General features: G+C 32.9%; 1 pseudogene; it reads left to right on the plus strand.

Annotated features, from left to right (window-relative positions):
* The window catches only part of LOC107961050 (uncharacterized), a 90,193-nt pseudogene extending 70,338 nt beyond the window's left edge, over positions 1-19,855 (plus strand).
* The last annotated feature ends 320 nt before the right edge of the window (positions 19,856-20,175 follow it).

Raw genomic sequence — 20,175 nt, forward strand, 5'->3', positions numbered from 1 at the left:
GTATAGCGTTGATGTGATGATTTCCATTTTCGAGCCACTCTTTCTTATGGTGAATTATCCCACCTGATACAAAGGTCTGGAATATGTGAGGGAACGTCATCAATTCCCAATCAACCTCTCTTCCGCTCAAACGCGCCCTTCTTCTTTCTTGATACTTTTTCGTTTCTTTCCTTTTCTGTCTATGATCTGGCCTGAAACCTAGGCCAAAACGATCTCTTTTCTTCCTTAATTTAGGGAATTGGATTCCACCTTGAAGATATCTGCCTAATCCTTTTTCCTGGCAAGGCTTCTTTCCCCACTGTCATCTGCAAACCCATTCTTGTGGTTCTGGATATCTTAGGCATCGGTACCTCATTCCCTTCTAGAATAAAGTCCCATTAATGAATTCTAAGGAGTGAAAAGAACACTCAACTGTCTACTCGTCTGGCTCTATATAGGGTACGTTACTGGTAACTGCTGCCATGATGTCCTCCTCGGTATTTATGGTGACCAGCCGTCTGTCTGTTACTACCTTTAATTTCTGGTGCAAAGATGAGGGCAGCGCTCCTGCCGAATGTATCCAAGGCCTCCATAACAAGCAATTATAAGAGGGCTTGATATCCATTACTAGAAAATCTACCTCATACGTGTTTGGCCCGATCATCAAAGGGATATCAATTCTTCCCATGACCTTTCTCTCCGTACCATCGAATGCTCTCACTACATTATGGCATGTTTTCATGTGAGAACTGTCTATGGGCAATTTGTTCAATGTAGACAATGGCAGGACATTTAAGGCTGACCCATTATCAATAAGCACACTCGGCAATGTATATTCTTTGCATCGAGTGGTGGTGTGCAAAGCTTTAGCTGATCCCATGCCACCAGGTGGGATTTCATCATCATTGAAATAAATGAAGTTGTCAGCACTTATGTTATTAACCAATCGATCCAACTTGTTGATGGATATATCATTAGTAACGTAAGTTTCATTGAGCACTTTCATTGATGCCTCACGATGTACCTCTGAACTCAGAAGCAAAGCCAACACTGATATGCGAGTTGGTTGTTTGCGCAATTGTTCAACCACGCTGTACTCACTGTGTTTCAGAAATTTTAGAAACTCTTTAGCTTCTTCTTCCTTCACTGGCTCATTAACAAGTACTTCAGCCCCCTTCTCCTTCTCAATGTTAAAGGTTTTCACTTTCGTAGGCTCAACTCTAATGCCTCTTGTATCATAACGCTTCCGACTACGTGTGTAGGAACCTTCAACTTAAGCATCTTTAGAAGTACTAGCTATATCTTCTTTTTCTGGCATTGTCACATTGCAGTCGTAATTCCAGGGTACCCTATTATTGTCCTTATAAGGAAAGGAAGTGGGTTTGTGAATAATGACTTTCGGCACTGTTTTTGTCTCAACTTCATTATTCCTCGATAGAGAAATAATGATCCTTGGCTGGTTGATTCTTTAATTCTTTAATTCATCTTCCAATGCGCATACGTGTCTTTCATCTAAACTAGTTTCATAAAATTCCAGCTCCTTATTATCCATAAGACTTTGTACGAAAGCCTTAAATTCGTCACATTCCTGGATCTCATGTTCCTTTTTTGCATGGAACTCGCAGTAATCCCTCACTCCTTTATTTCCGTCTTCATAGATTATGATCTCTCTTTTCATCATTTCTTTCTAGATTACTTTCATCGACATTCTTATCTCGGCCACGTCCTCCTTAATCCTTCTCATACTAGTTTTCCCAATTGCGTTTACCCCTTGATCCCCATGGTTTGGCAACGGGTTCTCTGTACTAGGGGTGTCGTCAAATTTTACAACCCTTATCTTGATAAGTCTTTCCACTACTTTTTTAAAGCCAGTGCAATTTTCGATCGAATGCCCCGATATCCCTGCATGGTATTCATATTTGGCGTTTGCATCGTACAATTTGGGATATGGGGGTTGCAATGGTTTCAAATGAAAATGAGCTATTACATGCGCATCAAATAAACTTTGATAAAGCTCCCGGTACATCACTAGGATAGGCGTAAATGAGACTTTTTCAGAATTTTGTCTCGTACCAGATCCCTGCTTTTGGGAATCCTATTGCCCAACTGTAGTTGCTCTAGGTTGACTAACCGTAATAGCTTTTGAGTTATAACTACTCGTATTGTTCACCTCATTATCTTTCCTTCTTGGGGCCGATCTTTTAACAGTTTCCCCCTCTATCTTACCACCCCTTATGGCGTTCTCAATCATTTCTCCTGCCATAACTATATCAGCAAAGCTCTTGGTGGTACTTCCAATCATATGAGTAATGAATGGGGACTTCAAGGTGTTAATGAACAGCATGGTAGTTTCTTTCTCCAAAAGTGGTGGTTGAACTTGAATGGAAACCTCCCTCTACCTCTGTGCATATTGCCTAAAGCTCTCATTAGGCTTCTTTACCATGTTCTGCAGAGTGATTCTATCAGGAGTCATGTCAGTCACATGATTATATTGCTGCATAAAGGCTTGCACTAAGTCTCTCCAAGAACTGATCCTATCGTGGCTCAATTGATTGTACCACCTAGCCGCTGCCCCAACCAAACTATCCTGGAAACAATAGATCAATAGTTGATCATTGTTTACATAGCCGGTCATCCGCCTACAGGACATGGTGATATGAGCTTCAGGGCAAGTAGTCCCATTGTACTTCTCAAATTCCGACATCTTAAACTTATGAGGAAGCATCAAATCTGGGACCAAACTCAAGTCCTTAGCATCAATTCCCTGACGATTATCAGCGTTTTCCAATGCCTTAAATTTCTCCTCTAACCATCTGCAACGTTCCTCTAATTGCCTTGATGATTCGAGTCTCATCTCTTCATTCTCTGCTACATCTAAATCAGGGATGACTAGATTGGTAGGGTTATCTCCCGGGTTGGATCCTGAGCCAGTTTGGAAATTCATGAACGTTCCAGCATCGACTTGCCCATGTTGAGGCCTTATTGTGACGGACGGCCTTCGAGGATATGACTCATGTTGAGTTTGCACATGAGGTGGGGTAAAACCTAGAGGATGATCCTCATTATCCTCTTCAGTGATAGTCATAAGGGCCTTTCCTTTATTCGTTGCCCCCTTCAGCAGTTGAGCCATCTCAGCCATCATATTCCTTTAGGCCTCCAACATTTGATCCTTCATCTCCTGTTGGATTTTTGCCAATTATTCCTGCAATTGCTCTTGCATTTCTTTCTAGATCTGCTCAAGTCTTTGATCCATATTCTTTGTCTTAGCGCGTGTACCGTAAGGATGTGCTGCTTCCAGGTTTTCTCTTTCTCTTACTCTCTTTCTCTCTCTCTCTCTCTATTAATTTTAACTAATTAGGGTCCTTCTAAAAAATGGAATGCATATGATGGGATGAGATGCCAATGCATGGATGCAAAAAGATATCGATTCTGATCAGTTTCCTTTAGAAAACGTTATTCAAGAAACAAAAATCTTTACACAAAACGGATTACAAATCTGCCTTTGCCCTCAAGCCCAGAGTTTTAACCCTATCCAATAACAAAGCTAACTCTAGACCTCTATCTGACACTAACTCATACTTTGTACTCAATACATTAGCTTACGCTGCCAGGTCTTGCAAATGATCAGTAACCTCTCGAATCTGGACTATGGCTTCTCCCATGAGGTAGTCCCTATCTCTGACCTGATCCTGAAAATGGTGAAGCTCTTCCTTCCAATGTCCTTCTCTTGCCTTAAGCTGCTCAATCTGGAGTTCACAGTTCCGTAGTGCTGATTCCAACCCTCCAATGTTGTGCCTCATTTCCTCGATCTTGTTCAGACTTGCCTTTAACTTGATCGCGGAGTTACAACTTTGGTGATGACAAAGAGATCGCCCAAGCTCAGTCACTTTAGCTTTTAATCATTGATTCTCCTTCTCTAGGGCCTGATTCTGCGCCTGCATCTCTTGGAACTTCTTCTCCCAATACTCGACTTTGGCTCTTTCTTCTTGAACCTCTTGTTGCCACTGCTCTTTAGACTTCCCCAATCCAGCTCTCTTCATTAATAGTTGTATCCTCTTATATAGCGTCTTCAAGTCATCTCGGTCTTTCTCAATCTTCCTCTTTTCTTTTCTCACTTTCTCGACCTCAATTTTCTGAACATCCACGTCTAAGCTTAGGTACATCTTCTCTTCTTCCAGCTTCTTTATCTTTTTCCTGAGCTCCAAACTCTTTCTTTCAAACTCTTGCTTTATGACTTCTAACTCTGATGAGACCACTCGTAAATTCTCCTCTATTGATCGAGCAGCCCCCAACCTTGGCCTAGGAATGTTATCATTAATCCTCTTACAAAACCACCCCTTGTACTCAAGAGTTGTCGTCAGACCTTCAGTTAGAATCTTCACACAGCAAATCTTCTTCCAAGCCTCGAAAATCTCTCGCATCTTCTTCTTATAATGATCCCCCTTATATGAGAAATCACTCTGAGCTAACCCTTGTATTGCCGGTATAAACTGCCCTGCTTTGTACTGCCTTAGGACGAGTAATGGTGCATAACCAACAACTCCCCAAATTCCAGGAAGAGGTACCCAATCAAAGCTTCCGCAACGATAAATGACTTCATTAGGAGCCATCCAAGGGGGTTTCCATATAACATCTTCTTCTCGGAGATTCTGAAGGATTTCCATCCACCTTTCCTCTGTAATGTCGTCCCTACTCAGCATAGCTGCTGCTTCTTTTAAGGGAGAATAATCCTCAAAGAACACTCGGAAAGAAACCTTATCAACCTTCCAAAAGTGACTGTGGAACCATACTATCAACAACTGTGCGCATCCAATGAATCTACCTTCACCAGCTCTCCGACATGCACTTAAGGATGTGAACGCCTCGGCTAGGATTGCAGGCACAGGTGTGTTCTGCTTACCAAGTCGATTGAATAAATCCACAACTGCCTCATCTATGTGTCCCATAGCCTTGGGGAAAATCACCAAACCATAAATACTTAAGGCCAAGACATCAACCCTCTTCTTCACATCTGGGTGCGCCAATATTAGATCCCTCAAACTTGCCCACTGAATGCATTTACGATCACCTTTTTGTTGGATTCGAGTTGCGACTCACTGTTCACTCATCCCTGTGATCATCATTAATTTCTTCACGAAAGTTGGGAGATTAGCAACCCTAACATAAGCTTTATTACCTTGAATTTTTGGACAGCGAAGCAATGTCATGTACTCCTCCAAAGTGGGTACTAAGTCTACCTCTCCAAATGTAAAACAACTATAAGCAGGGTTCCAAAACTGTACCATAGCTGGAAACAGATGCTTATCCACCTTGATGTCTAGGAAAGAGGGAAGATCTCCATAATTCTGGTAGAACAGCTGCTTAGTCTCGTCCTCCCATTGGGCCCAAATGTCCTTCAACTCCTTCAACTCATTCTGTGTAGAGCTGATAAGAGTAAAGTCCCACAACTCTGATGTATACCCCTCGGTAACACTATCTCCTTTCTCTAACTGGGCTTTCTCTGACCATGCACAAACTGAGGCGTTGTCCTCCACTTTATCAAGATATTTGTTCCTCATTACAAAACTTTCTAATCTAGAAATTGAACCGTGAATCGACCCCTCTAAATGTTGAGTGACATGCAATGATAGCAAAAAATAAAATAAAATAGGTTAGTGTCATATATAAAAGGTATAATAAACAGGCAGTTATAAGGGTAACTTGCTAAAGGCTATTACTGTACTCCCTATGGTAGGCACTTAAAGTTCACTACAAGTGTTTCAGTTCTTAAAGTAAGGGTACCTAAACCAGCATATTCCTCGATCCTCACCCATTATAAGCTCATATGGACCAAGTTCAGTTCAGAGGGACACATTTCCCTATGGCCATGTGAAGATGAAAATCTGACGAAGACATTGGTACGGATGTATCCCGGAAGCAATCCACTAGCCCGTGCGGAGGTGAAAACCTCACGAAAGCATAGCTTCTCACTCCCACTTCAGGGTGCGACCACAGCGGTCATGCAAATGCAATGTGCTCGAGAACAAAATAACAAACATATGCAGCAAACACATGTAAAAAGATCGATATTCTTTTTTAAAATTTTTCAAAACTTTTGACACTAAGACAGAAAATAATCAATTTTTAGCTTGACTCTCTTATTAGTCTCCGATGGAGTCGCCAAGCTGTCCAAACCATTTTTTAAGGGGGTATTTCAAAAACGAGAATCGCCACCAACCTTTTTAGGTGTGATTGTATCACCTTATAAAACATTTTGGTCTACGAAATTATGAGAAAACAGGTTCGGGAGTTGGTTACGTACGAGGAAAGGTTAGCACCCTCACAACGCCCAAAATTGGTACCAAATTGAATAGTTTTCTGTCTTAATGTCAAAAGTTTGAAAGAATTTAGAAATAAGATCTCTTTTTAAAATTGTAATAATTTGAGTTGAAAATCAAGATTCCTTTGCTCCAAAAGAGTACAAACATCACATCCAGCATGATTGGACACGATATTCCTAAGCTTTCGTAACCGAAATCATATCGTGATTTACAAAATCTATTTAGAAGAATTTTTTTTAGACATTTAGACAAACGGGAAATTGCAACCCAGCACGTTAGGGCACTACTTCCCGAATTCCTAAATACCAAAAACATTGCCTCATTTTTAAAATTCTTTTAGATTAAAATATAAATTTTTTATAGCAATGATGCATTTAACATATTACAAGATATCGATACTAAACAATATAAACTATATGATACATACTTTAACATTTCGTGCAAATATAATATAGAAAATGATAAATAACGACATAAATTATATAATATACATTAACATTTCATGCAGATAAGATCATAAATAACATAAACATACATGCATTAACATTTTATGCAAAATACAACATAGAAAACAATGGATATAACAATATAAATTACATAATATATATAATAATATTTCACGCAAATATAACAACATAAATTTCCACGCAAATATATAAAACAATAAATAACATAAAAATAACAAGTAATTCATAAGATAAAATTAACATATTAAAACAATACTAAATAAATGCAAGATGATACAAAAATAAATAAACAATGTCGAAACCATTTTTTTTAAAGGGGTTTGAAAAACGGGGTTCGACTTTTTGAAAAATGAAAATGGGAGTCACCACCAACATTTTTAGGTGTGATTGGATCACCTTTATAAAACATTTTGGTCTACGAAATTCAAGAAAATATGTTCGGGAGTCGGTTACGCACAAGGAAGGATTAGCACCCTCGTAACGCCCAAAATTGGTACCGAATTGATTATTTATTGTCCTAATGTCGAAAATTTGAAAAGATTTTAAAACTTGAACAATTTAAAGTTGAAACTTGAGATTCCTTTGTTCCGAAAGTATACAAACATTACATCCAGCATGTTAGGACACGATGTTTTAAATCCTCGTAACTAAAATTATCTCATGATTTTGAAAATTTATTAAAAGGATATTTGGTTATTTAGTCAAACGAAAAATCACAACCCAGCATGTTAGGGCACTATTTCCCGAATTTCTAAACACCAAACATTTCCTTATTTAAGAAAAACTTTTTCAATTAAATGAAATATATTTTTTAAAACAATGAATAATATAGAATTTAATAAAAAATAGTTTGATATAATACTAAAATTATTAAAAAAAATAAAATATAAAAGAGAATTAAAAATCAAGGAAATAGGGATTCAATCAAAATAAAAAAAGGTTGAAAACAAAAATGAACAAAGAATAAATAAGAACAAACCGTAGAAAATAAGAACGCAAGAGGGAGAGAAATTTGAGTGAATGCTCTTAAGAATTCTTATTGCTTCTCAAAACTCAAGTGTAGTCAAGTTGTTTTACAATGAGGGGAGAGGCCTCTATTTATAGTTGAGCCTCCCCAAATCCAACAGTACAGATCAATTACATCAACGGTTAAGATTAAAAGGTATCTACAAATTAAATCTCTAAGATTACAAAATCATATCTTCTAAGATTGCATATCATATCTAAGATTGCAATCATATCTAAGATTGTATCATATCTAAGATTGCATATCATATCTAAGATTGCATATCATTGAAGATTATATTTTCATATGAGTCAAGCTTGTAGATGGACCTTAAATCTTTTCAAGTAATGGGCCATTCCGATCGGGCTAAATTATATTTGTAATTCTGGACTGAACTTGGACTTCGGTTTTTTTTTGAGGGTTTATTATATTTTTGTTTTTAGACTTATTTTTGGGCCCGGGCAAAATTGAGTGTCTACAAACAAATTATGAACATATAACAAAAGTCAAAAGAAAAGAAAAAGATAAGACTAAATACAAATTTTAAAACAATATATAAATAATAAAGGAGAACCTTTTTTTTTAAAAAAAATACTATATGATGTAGTAATTTAGTATACATTTATAAAAATAATTGTAACACCCCTTAACCCTAAACCGTCCTCTGAACAGGGTTACGGAGTATTACCAGACCTATCAGATATTTACAATTAATATACACATAAGACACCCTAAGTACATGCCATTACCAATAATTAACAGACTTTACCTTATTGAATTCGAGATTGGCCTGGGATGTTGATTCAACGTTCTATCTTTACTCAACCTGCGCACGGAAACAAACCGTACGCTGAGTATAGGTATACTCAGTGGTATTTCTATAATCCGAACATTTAATAATATAACAAATACTTACGATCATAGTAACAATTACAATTATTTAATTATTTATTTCATTGATAAATTTCAACTACTTACCATATAAATTCTATACAAATCATATAATAAACACAATAACATAATTGTTCAATTTCTTAAATAAATCCATTATTATTTATTCCATTCTTTTCATTTACTAACCTAGATAGCTTTCCACAATTTATTCATAAGTCATTAAACAATTATAATATTCACTTTTATCCAATCCAGAGCTACATGATTCATTTGTTTCAATCATACTTTAATTCACTGTTTAATTTCAATAAACTATATTCAACTATTCACTTTTCAATCAATGTACTGTACAAATCCATTTCAATAACAATCATTACCATTCATATCAAACCGACTTGCTATCCCAGATAGCTTTCACTGTATAATACGATTCGTGTGTTTCAGTCCACATTTCAATTCTCCATCTAGTGACAATCTGATCACTGTTATATTTAATAACCCCTATTAACATGACTCGGACTCAGACAGATACACGGATCCAACCAAACACACCAGAATATCCAACCCAAACACACCCGGAATAATATATCCTCCCAAACACACCAATAAGGCATTAAATGCCTCTTCGGACAAACCGAAGTATATAATAACAGAAACATCTTCTCGGCCGACTTACAAATCTCCTCATCACATGACAAACCCAATGGCATGCCATTTATATCCAATCTAGTCCGACAAGTTAATAGGGTATTATTTTACTTTTCCAATTTCAATATTTTTTTCATCAATATACCATTCTAATAATCACGTATATTCACACATTTTCATAATTTCATACATTTTCATTCAATTCAACAAATATATTTCAATTATTCATATTAATTCATAATGCAACACAATTCAATTTACTTTTCAATATCAAATATTCAAATATCACAAATCTCATATATTCATATCAATTTCCTCATATTTCCAATCAATATATATTTTTTTTAATATAACATTCATTCAATATTCAAATTTTTACATAAATCATATTTATTATATAATTCAATCAAAATAAATTCAATCAATATATAATTCAATATTAATTTAATAAAATCATAACATACCAAATCAACCCTCTCCATTATCAAACACAATAATTCTCACTTCAACATTAGCTATTCAAATTTAAAGCTTCCAAATCCTCATTCTCCCTTTTCTTTTTCTTTCCCCTTTTCTTCCTTTTCCCGTTTGCTATTCTGTTTCTTTCTCTTTTGTTTCCTTTCTTTCTTTTATTTCATTTACTATATATATATATAAAATAACTTATTAAATATCTATTTAATAATCAATATATTTATTACAATTGTAATATTACTTATATTTACACATGTAACATATCATCATCATACATTTATCATGTTTTAATTTATTTATTACATAAAAATCTTATAATATAATTATTTAATTTATAAATATCTTTTATAATTAATAAATATCTATTAATAATTAAATACATATATTACAAATGTATATATTTTTATTTATACACTTGTATCAAATCATATCCACACATTTGTCTTTATTTAATTTATTCATCATATAATATCAATTTAATAATAATAAATACATTAATATTTACTTAAATAATAAGCAAATACATACATGTATTACAAATGTATGTATAATATTTATTACACTTGTACCAAATCATTTTTATACACTTGTCTTTCTTTTATTTATTTTATTTATTTCATATAAAAATCTATTTAAATAGAAATCAATTAAATAGAATATACTACAATTGTACAAATATATGTATTACACTTGTATATTTTATTTACCATACATTTGTCTTTCTTTAATTTATTTATCATATAAATATCTTATAATATAATTATAATAAATTAATTTAATATAATTTATTACTAATAAATATATATATTTTATATATTTTATAATTAAAATCAAAGTAAAAATCTTAGATTTTTACTTTATATGCCGCCTCACTTATGCTAAATGGCATAATTGCCATTTTGGTCCATTTTATTTTCTTTTAATCTATAATTTAACTTTTACCCCTTATTCAATTTAGTCCTTTTTCTTAGTTACTCTTAATTAAGCTAAATTCAATCAATTAAACTCTAATTAACCACTCGACTAACTTCATAAATATTTTTAATAATTATTTACTAATCTATTTTTTTAGAAACGAAGATCTGAAAATACATTTTTTTCTGATAACCTTAAAATTCGGGTCGTTACATTCCCCCCCTTTTTTTTAAATTTCGTCCTCGAAATTTACTTGAGAGAGGTGGGGGTATAAGTACAAAGATCTCGCTGTTTCTCTCGGTTCCCGTATTGCTTCCTCAATATTCTGACTTTACCACTCAAGCTAGTATCTCAACCGGCTCTTTTTCATACAATAAATCAGATCAACTTCTGATATCCTCTATCGTATTAACATGTAAAAGATCTGATCTAAATCTTTTGAGCACAAAATCCTGATAATCCCCATAAATTTCATGTAACTTCTGAAGTAAAACCCAATAATATATTACCAGTCTGACTTTTTTTTTTCCTGAAATTTCACATGGCCCAACAGAACGAGAACTCAATATCTCGACGTTTCAAATTCACATATGATTTCTGTCTGTCAAACTGTTTCAGTCTATCTCGAATCACTTTCATTCAATTTCCATATAGAATTTTCGACAATCAAATACTGCTTTAAACTATCTCAAATTATTTCCATTTTTCTTTAGTTTCACGAATCAACCAGCTCCGCATATTCTTTTTCTCACAGTATTCAATCAGATCCCATGCAGTTTTATATTCATAATCATTCAGAACTTCATACAGTGCTGAAGACTGTTATCACGTACCCAGAACTTCTTGTACTTGTTCTATAATCAGAGTATAAACCACGTATCTCAATCAGAAATGATAAAAACCACCATACCATGTAATCTGATAATCTCAGAAACCTATATTTTAGACAATTATTAAGTAAGAAATTTATTCATACCTGAATAGAACATGCAGACTTTGTCATACCTTCGATGATTATTCAAATACCGTCTTTCTTTTTCAAAGATCGAGATAATTTCAAATCAAACCCATAGAAATTATATCCCATTTCCATTCTGATATCCTTTCTAGCTGTAACAGTTCTGAAGGTATCTGTATCTGATATAAACATTTATATACAATTTCAAAGTATTGTTTTTCTTTCCCAGTCTTCAACAGATCTGCCTCAAGTCACTGTATATCTTATTTCTTCCAGAATGCATAGACATAGTACTGCTATAAATTTCATGCAAATTTTTCTGTCGAAGCTCTGAATTCTTCAACATAGCTTCTATTTCTGAATAACAGACAATCATCAAATTCAATTTGAAATTTTCAATCAAAATCATTTGTTCACTATACCCATTTAACCAGTAACTCATTATCACATTTCTAAACTTTGCAGACCTATTGTAGAGAAGTAAGTTTAACCTTTATTTCAACTAGAATTAAGCCATCATCAGATAATGACAATCAAATGTTCATAGCTCATAACACAAAGCAAAACTTTTAATTCTAAGTATACATAACTTCATATGCCTTCCCTGAACAAGAATCAATTATCAAATCATAGTGTCTTAATGCGAAGACAATAGCTTCCACTTTCAAGTCGTGTATCAAATAATTCTTTCTATATAATTCTAGCTTTCTAAAAACATAAACTGTTAATTCACTTTCTTGCATCAAACACTGCTATCCTTGTAAATCACAAGTTTCTCTACCGGATTTTTGACTAAACTAGAACTAGTGTTTCAGTTAACTGAGTTTTCAACTAATCAAAACTTTGCTGATATTTATCAGACCATTCTAATTCCACATCTTTCTATAATAACCGTTTTATCCAAGAATTTTTTTTTCAAATTTCTGGTAATAGCCGACTAGTTTTAGAAAACCTCTGATTTCAAATATATTTTTCACTATCATCTCAGTCACAAAATCTATAGCACATTCAACTTCTTCAATCAACAGTAGTTTGAGTAACTCTTCTAGAAACACATCAGAATTCTCTCGCACTATTACCACTGATTTAAACCTTAACTTGAATACTTTAATATTCAGTACATAAGCAAGGTAAATACCATGACCCATTTCCAGCATATGTCTGTGTTGGCATGTTCAATATCACAATAAACAATTACTTCAATCTTCTCTGATTCAACAAAACATTTCATCATTCAAACACTTTTGCCTATAATTTACCACCATATCATGCAGAATTAACCATTCCATTTCTTGAAATCACATCAAACAGTAATAACATCAAATCGATCAGAAAACAGTAGTATCATTATCAAACAGTTCCTGCAAATCTTATCAGCCCATAAATACTGATCCTAAAAATTTAATGCTTCAACCCAAAAATTTCAGCAAACTCAACAGGCAAATCTTTAATAGATACTGAACTCATGTAATCATAGGAATAGTCAGACCAAGATCAATTTAAAATAATCTTATTAGTGTCGATAAAGAAGAAAGTACCTGTAATGACATCTGGTAGAGATAAATCTTCTTATATACAATTAACATATACCCTGGCTGATGTTCATTCTCCAGATTTTACAGTGAAGTCCTTTGTCACACTTCGGCTTTCACTCGTATTTCTGAGATTACAGGGTGACCTACCTCTGATAACTGCGTAACTCGGTCTTGAACTCTGAATAATATATATATATTTCAACTTCTCCAAGCAATCAAAAAGATAATGATCAAAAGAATCATATCCACCACATATTCCACTCTTTATTCTACGTTCTTCAACTTTATATCTTCATTTAAACCATCTTTAACAATTTGTACCATACAGTTTCTATCGGAATACGCTCTCTAATATATTTATTCAATCACATGACTCTGTTTAAGCTTCAAGAATTCTTTACATCTCTGATCAAGAAATCTCTGACTGATGTATATATATTTCTGTTAGAACTCGCTTCAGAAAGTTTCCAAATAACCCTTTCTGAATCACAACATAAAGAAATATTTCTCACCGCTGGCAAGGTGAATCTTTTAACAGAAATATCATACCTTTCTAACATTTAATCAGTGAACAAAACAATTCAATTACAATCCTGATAACATTCTCTAACCAGATTCCAGATTTTTCAAGATCATTTTTAGCTATAATTCTCAATTCTTCCTCACTATATTTACGGAGTATTAGCAACAAATAACTTACCCGTTCAGACAAGCTCTATACCTTGAAGCATTTCGGGAACCGATTGAGAAACAAGAGGGGTATATGTCGTAGCAGATACAATTTCTTTCTACTCACTAAAGAGCATCAGTTACAGTTCTAAATATTATGTATCATTTCTTTCTCTATAATTTCATCATTCAACATTCAGTGGTTAATTATCCATCGAATTAATACTCAATATTACCGATTCAATTTCCATCTATTTCACGAGACTCTTTATTTCCAGTATACATTTTATAATCAATACTATCAATATGTTCATCTAACAATTTCAACTATAAAATAGAAATAAACAAATATATCAGCATCTGATCCCGATTCAATTTCGACTCAATTGTCGCATGTACCTCTAGACTTAATTTCGAGTTCGATTTGGTCCGAGAATCGGCTAAACCTGATAGCTCTGATACCAATAACTATAACACCCCTTAACCCCAAACCGTCCTCTAAACAGGGTTACGAAGTATTACCAGACCTATCAGATATTTACAATTAATATACACATAAGACACCCCAGGTACATGCCATTACCAATAATTAACAGACTTTACCTTATTGAATTCGGGATCGGCCTGGGATGCTAATTCAACGTTCTATCTTTACTCAACCTGCGCACGGAAACAAACCGTACGCTGAGTATAGGTATACTCAGTGGTATTTCTATAATCCGAACATTTAATAATATAACAAATACTTACGATCATAGTAACAATTACAAGTATTTAATTATTTATTTCATTGATAAATTTCAACTACTTACCATATAAGTTCTATACAAATCATATAATAAACACAATAACATAATTGTTCAATTTCTTAAATAAATCCATTATTATTTATTCCATTCTTTTCATTTACTAACCTAGATAGCTTTCCACAATTTATTCATAAGTCATTAAACAATTATAATATTCACTTTTATCCAATCCAGAGCTACATGATTCATTTGTTTCAATCATACTTTAATTCACTTTTTAATTTCAATAAACTATATTCAACTATTCACTTTTCAATCAATGTACTGTACATATCCATTTCAATAACAGTCATTACCATTCATATCAAATCGACTTGCTATCCCAGATAGCTTTCACTGTATAATACGATTCGTGTGTTTCAGTCCACATTTCAATTCTTCATCTAGTGACAATCTGATCACTGTTATATTTAATAACCCCTATTAACATGACTCAGACTCAGACGGATACACGAATCCAACCAAACACACCAGAATATCCAACCCAAACACACCCGGAATAATATATCCTCCCAAACACACCAATAAGGCATTAAATGCCTCTTCGGACAAACCGAAGTATATAATAACAGAAACATCTTCTCGGCCGACTTACAAATCTCCTCATCACATGACAAATCCAATGGCATGCCATTTATATCCAATCTAGTCCGACAAGTTAATAGGGTATTATTTTACTTTTCCAATTTCAATAATTTTTTCATCAATATACCATTCTAATAATCACGTATATTCACACATTTTCATAATTTCATACATTTTCATTCAATTCAACAAATATATTTCAATTATTCATATTAATTCATAATGCAACACAATTCAATTTACTTTTCAGTATCAAATATTCAAATATCACAAATCTCATATATTCATATCAATTTCCTCATATTTTCAATCAATATATATTTTTTTAATATAACATTCATTCAATATTCAAATTTTTACATAAATCATATTTATTATATAATTCAATCAAAATAAATTCAATCAATATATAATTCAATATTAATTTAATAAAATCATAACATACCAAATCAACCCTCTCCATTATCAAACACAATAATTCTCACTTCAACATTAGCTATTCAAATTTAAAGCTTCCAAATCCTTATTCTCCCTTTTCTTTTTCTTTCCCCTTTTCTTCCTTTTCCCGTTTGCTATTCTGTTTCTTTCTCTTTTGTTTCCTTTCTTTCTTTTATTTCATTTACTATATATATATATATAAAATAACTTATTAAATATCTATTTAATAATCAATATATTTATTACAATTGTAATATTACTTATATTTACACATGTAACATATCATCATCATACATTTGTCATGTTTTAATTTATTTATTAAATAAAAATCTTATAATATAATTATTTAATTTATAAATATCTTTTATAATTAATAAATATCTATTAATAATTAAATACATATATTACAAATGTATATATTTTTATTTATACACTTGTATCAAATCATATCCACACATTTGTCTTTATTTAATTTATTCATCATATAATATCAATTTAATAATAATAAATACATTAATATTTACTTAAATAATAAGCAAATACATACATGTATTACAAATGTATGTATAATATTTATTTCACTTGTACCAAATCATTTTTATACACTTGTCTTTCTTTTATTTATTTTATTTATTTCATATAAAAATCTATTTAAATAGAAATCAATTAAATAGAATATACTACAATTGTACAAATATATGTATTACACTTGTATATTTTATTTACCATACATTTGTCTTTATTTAATTTATTTATCATACAAATATCTTATAATATAATTATAATAAATTAATTTAATATAATTTATTACTAATAAATATATATATTTTATAATTAAAATCAAAGTAAAAATCTTAGGTTTTTACTTTATATGCTGCCCCACTTATGCTAAATGGCATAATTGCCATTTTGGTCATTTTTATTTTCTTTTAATCTATAATTTAGCTTTTACCCCTTATTCAATTTAGTCCTTTTTCTTAGTTACTCTTAATTAAGCTAAATTCACTCAATTAAACTCTAATTAACCACTCGACTAACTTCATAAATATTTTTAATAATTATTTACTAATCTATTTTTTTTAGAAACGAAGATCCGAAAATACATTTTTTTCTGATAACCTTAAAATTTGGGTCGTTACAATAATAATATGTTAAATATGAACAAAATTTTATAATAAATTTTAGAATATTACATATTAAATACTAAATATTTAATAATGATATATGTATTATTTAAAAAAATTAAAAATTGTACATAATAATAAATAATAAATAATAAAATAATAAAATAATAAAATATATAATAAATAATAAAAATAATATAATGAATAATATATTATAAAGCATATAAATAAAATGTATAATAAAATATGAAAAAATATATATATAAAATTTTTTTATATGTAAACAATGTTTATAGTAAAAATAAATAATATATAAAATATTTAAAATAAATAAATTGTATAAAAAATTTAAAAAGGACGAAAATATAATAAAAATAAAACTCTAGGGTTAATTTTAAAATAATAAAATGAATTTTAGACCCAATTGAAACACGCGCTAAAAGCCGAGGGACTCACTGGGCAATTTGACCCTAATCCCAAAACGACGTCGTTCCCAAAATAGGCCTTATTATAGCAGCTAGGACTAAATTAAAACAAGAATAAAAGGTCAGGGCTAAATTATAATAAAAATAAAATGAAATTATAAAAATTAAAAATGCGGAAGGACCAATTGGGCTATTTGCCTATTCACCAAAAACGCACGGATCCTCCCCGGGTCATGGGTCAACGAGCGGATCCTCAGCCTTGAAACGACACCGTTTTGAAGCTTATTATTTTAAGCCAAAACGACGTTGTTCCTATGAGGCTATATAAGCCAAATTTTGGCCCTAAAAAATCATTTTAAACCCGTTAAAAAAAACTAAAAACCCTCTGAAAAGAGGATTGAGAGCAGTCCCTCGGAGCTCCGTCGAGCCTCCGTCATCGGGCTCCCACGTGCCCACGCGCCGCTCTCGACTCCGCCACGTACGGCGGTCGGGATTCTAAAATCCTCCCTTTTCACGGTGAATCGAGAGGTAACCCTTTTTTACCCCTTTTCTAGTACTTTATATGTATGGAATGCAGGTATCCAAGAAGAAAATAAAAAGAAAATAAAGTGAAAAGAATCACCTCTGTTTACTGGCAAAGCTTAAAATCTATAATGTTTCTCTATGTTTTTATATCTTATCCATCCTTTGTTACAGATTAAAAAAAAAGAGGCTTTTATAGCCTTCTGTAAATTGTTACATTTTGGGAAAGAAATCTTTGATTTCTTTCCATGTTTGCTTCTCTTTTCTGCTGTGGTTCTTTCCTTTTTGCAGGTACTAGCGAGTATATCACAGCGGTGAGTGCGCTGGCGTTTGATTCGTGCACCGATTACAGTGCGATACAGAGGTAGAGTCACAGCGCCAATGGAAGCGTCGATGAAAGGTTACTGGAACAGCGCGAGACGAAGGGGCGTGACGATTGTAGTGCTTGCGGAGCGAAGCTTCCGAAAACCCTAGGGTTTCCTAACCTGCTAACTGAGTTGGGCCTTTTGGGCCCCGTATATTTGGGTTGAGGGTGTAATGGGCTACTGGGTAATTTAGGTATTTGGGATACGGTAGAGGCTTGGGTGTAATTGGGTTTAAGTGTTTGTGGGCCTTGTAAAATGGACTTGTTTAAAAAAACTTTATTTTTTCTTTTATTTAGTTCATTCTATTTTTTAAACTTTTAATAGCCTGGGCAAATTGGGCCTATTACACACCATCTAGTTGATCACCTCCATTGAACCTACCTCTATAACTAAAGAACATTTATCCTTCGATCCCATCTCTAAAACCATATCCAAAGCAATGCAAACTAACCCCACCTCCGCTGCTTTTGCTGATATGTGACCAAAAAATAAAGCTCTTGCCTCGCCATCCAAATTTCTTAGCACCCCTCCACACCCAGCTTCGTCCTCTACCTTTACACCACAAACATTAAATTTAACCCCGCCATAACACAGCGAACACTAGAACTTGCCTCTCATACCTGAGTTTTTAATGTTACACCAACTTTTATATGGATAGACCCACCAGATTCTTTCATCTACTTTCAATTCTTCATACACTGATCTAATCCACATCAATGCCCGAGTCTTTGAAAGAAAAACCAAGTTGGACATTTTCAGCCACTTTTTATTGAACACCAGCTCATTCCTTGCTAACCACATTGACCAGCAAGCTGCTAACACTGATATCATCCATAAAATTTTGATCACACCTGTATAGGGGCCATTCTTAAAAATACGAAAAAATCAAATAAACCTTCAAATTGCCTCAATTTCACCTCCCACCAATCCATAATTTTTCTCCAAAAACTCGCAATGAAATTACATTGAAAAAATAGATGCTCCGCAGTCTCCTAATCTCTATAACACCAAGAGCAGCCGTCCTCCAAACTATCCAACTTCATGCCTCTTTTAATTAGGAACACCTTAGTAGGAAGATGATCAATAGAAATTATCCATAGAAAAATTCTCACTCTAGGAGGCACCTTTAACTTCCAGATTTTATCTAAATCATTACTCATGTCCACCTCCCCCACTGAGAGCAATAATTCAGTTAATTTTCTCACCGAAAACACCTATTTACTGTCATGTTTCCATAATAATTTGTCTTCCACCTCAGGGAACAAAATCTTATTGCTCACTGCTTCCTTTAAACTAGAGACCATTTGAACCTCCCTTTCCAATAACGGGCGAGAAAAAAGATCAGTCCAATTGACCTCCTTGAACCCTTTTGATATTGAGAAATCTATGACCTTGCCTTTCTTATTCAAGGCTAAACGAAATAATCTTGGAAATTCCACTCTCAAAGGTCTATCACCACACCAGGCATCCTCCCAAAATAAAATTGATTGACCATTCCCCACCAGCCATCTAAAAGACTCAATCCCCATCCATCTTGCAACAATCGAATCTTTTGCATTCTACACAATACCTCTCCAAACTACCGACATATCTTTTGATTGTTCATTTTGAACCTCCAACCCTAATAACATTGTTGATGCCTCAAAAGCAGTTTGGAAGGCTCTTGGAGTGCCTGAGAATGACTGGGGTGGGATGGATATCTACTGGTTTGATGCTGATTAATCACTTTATCCATATTTATATTTATAATGTATGTTTTAGACTAAAGATTTCTTGTGCATTCTTAGTTAATATTTATGTTACTATTAATGTAAAATTTATATATATATATATTATGTATTTTGAGCCATAAATTATGTTTTATATCTTCATCATTTGCTCTATCCTTACTTCTTACTTGGAGAAATTCTTAATTAATTCTCGAAATTAAATGAGTGTTGGATTTGGTATGCATTCGATAGGGGTGTAAATAAGGCACTTGTGCTCACAGATTATTCAAAAGAAATTCAAATTTGATTCAAGCAAATTTGAGCCAAGCCCAA

The sequence above is a fragment of the Gossypium hirsutum genome, chromosome A05 (genome assembly GCF_007990345.1).
Source record: "Gossypium hirsutum isolate 1008001.06 chromosome A05, Gossypium_hirsutum_v2.1, whole genome shotgun sequence".
NCBI lineage: Eukaryota > Viridiplantae > Streptophyta > Magnoliopsida > Malvales > Malvaceae > Gossypium > Gossypium hirsutum.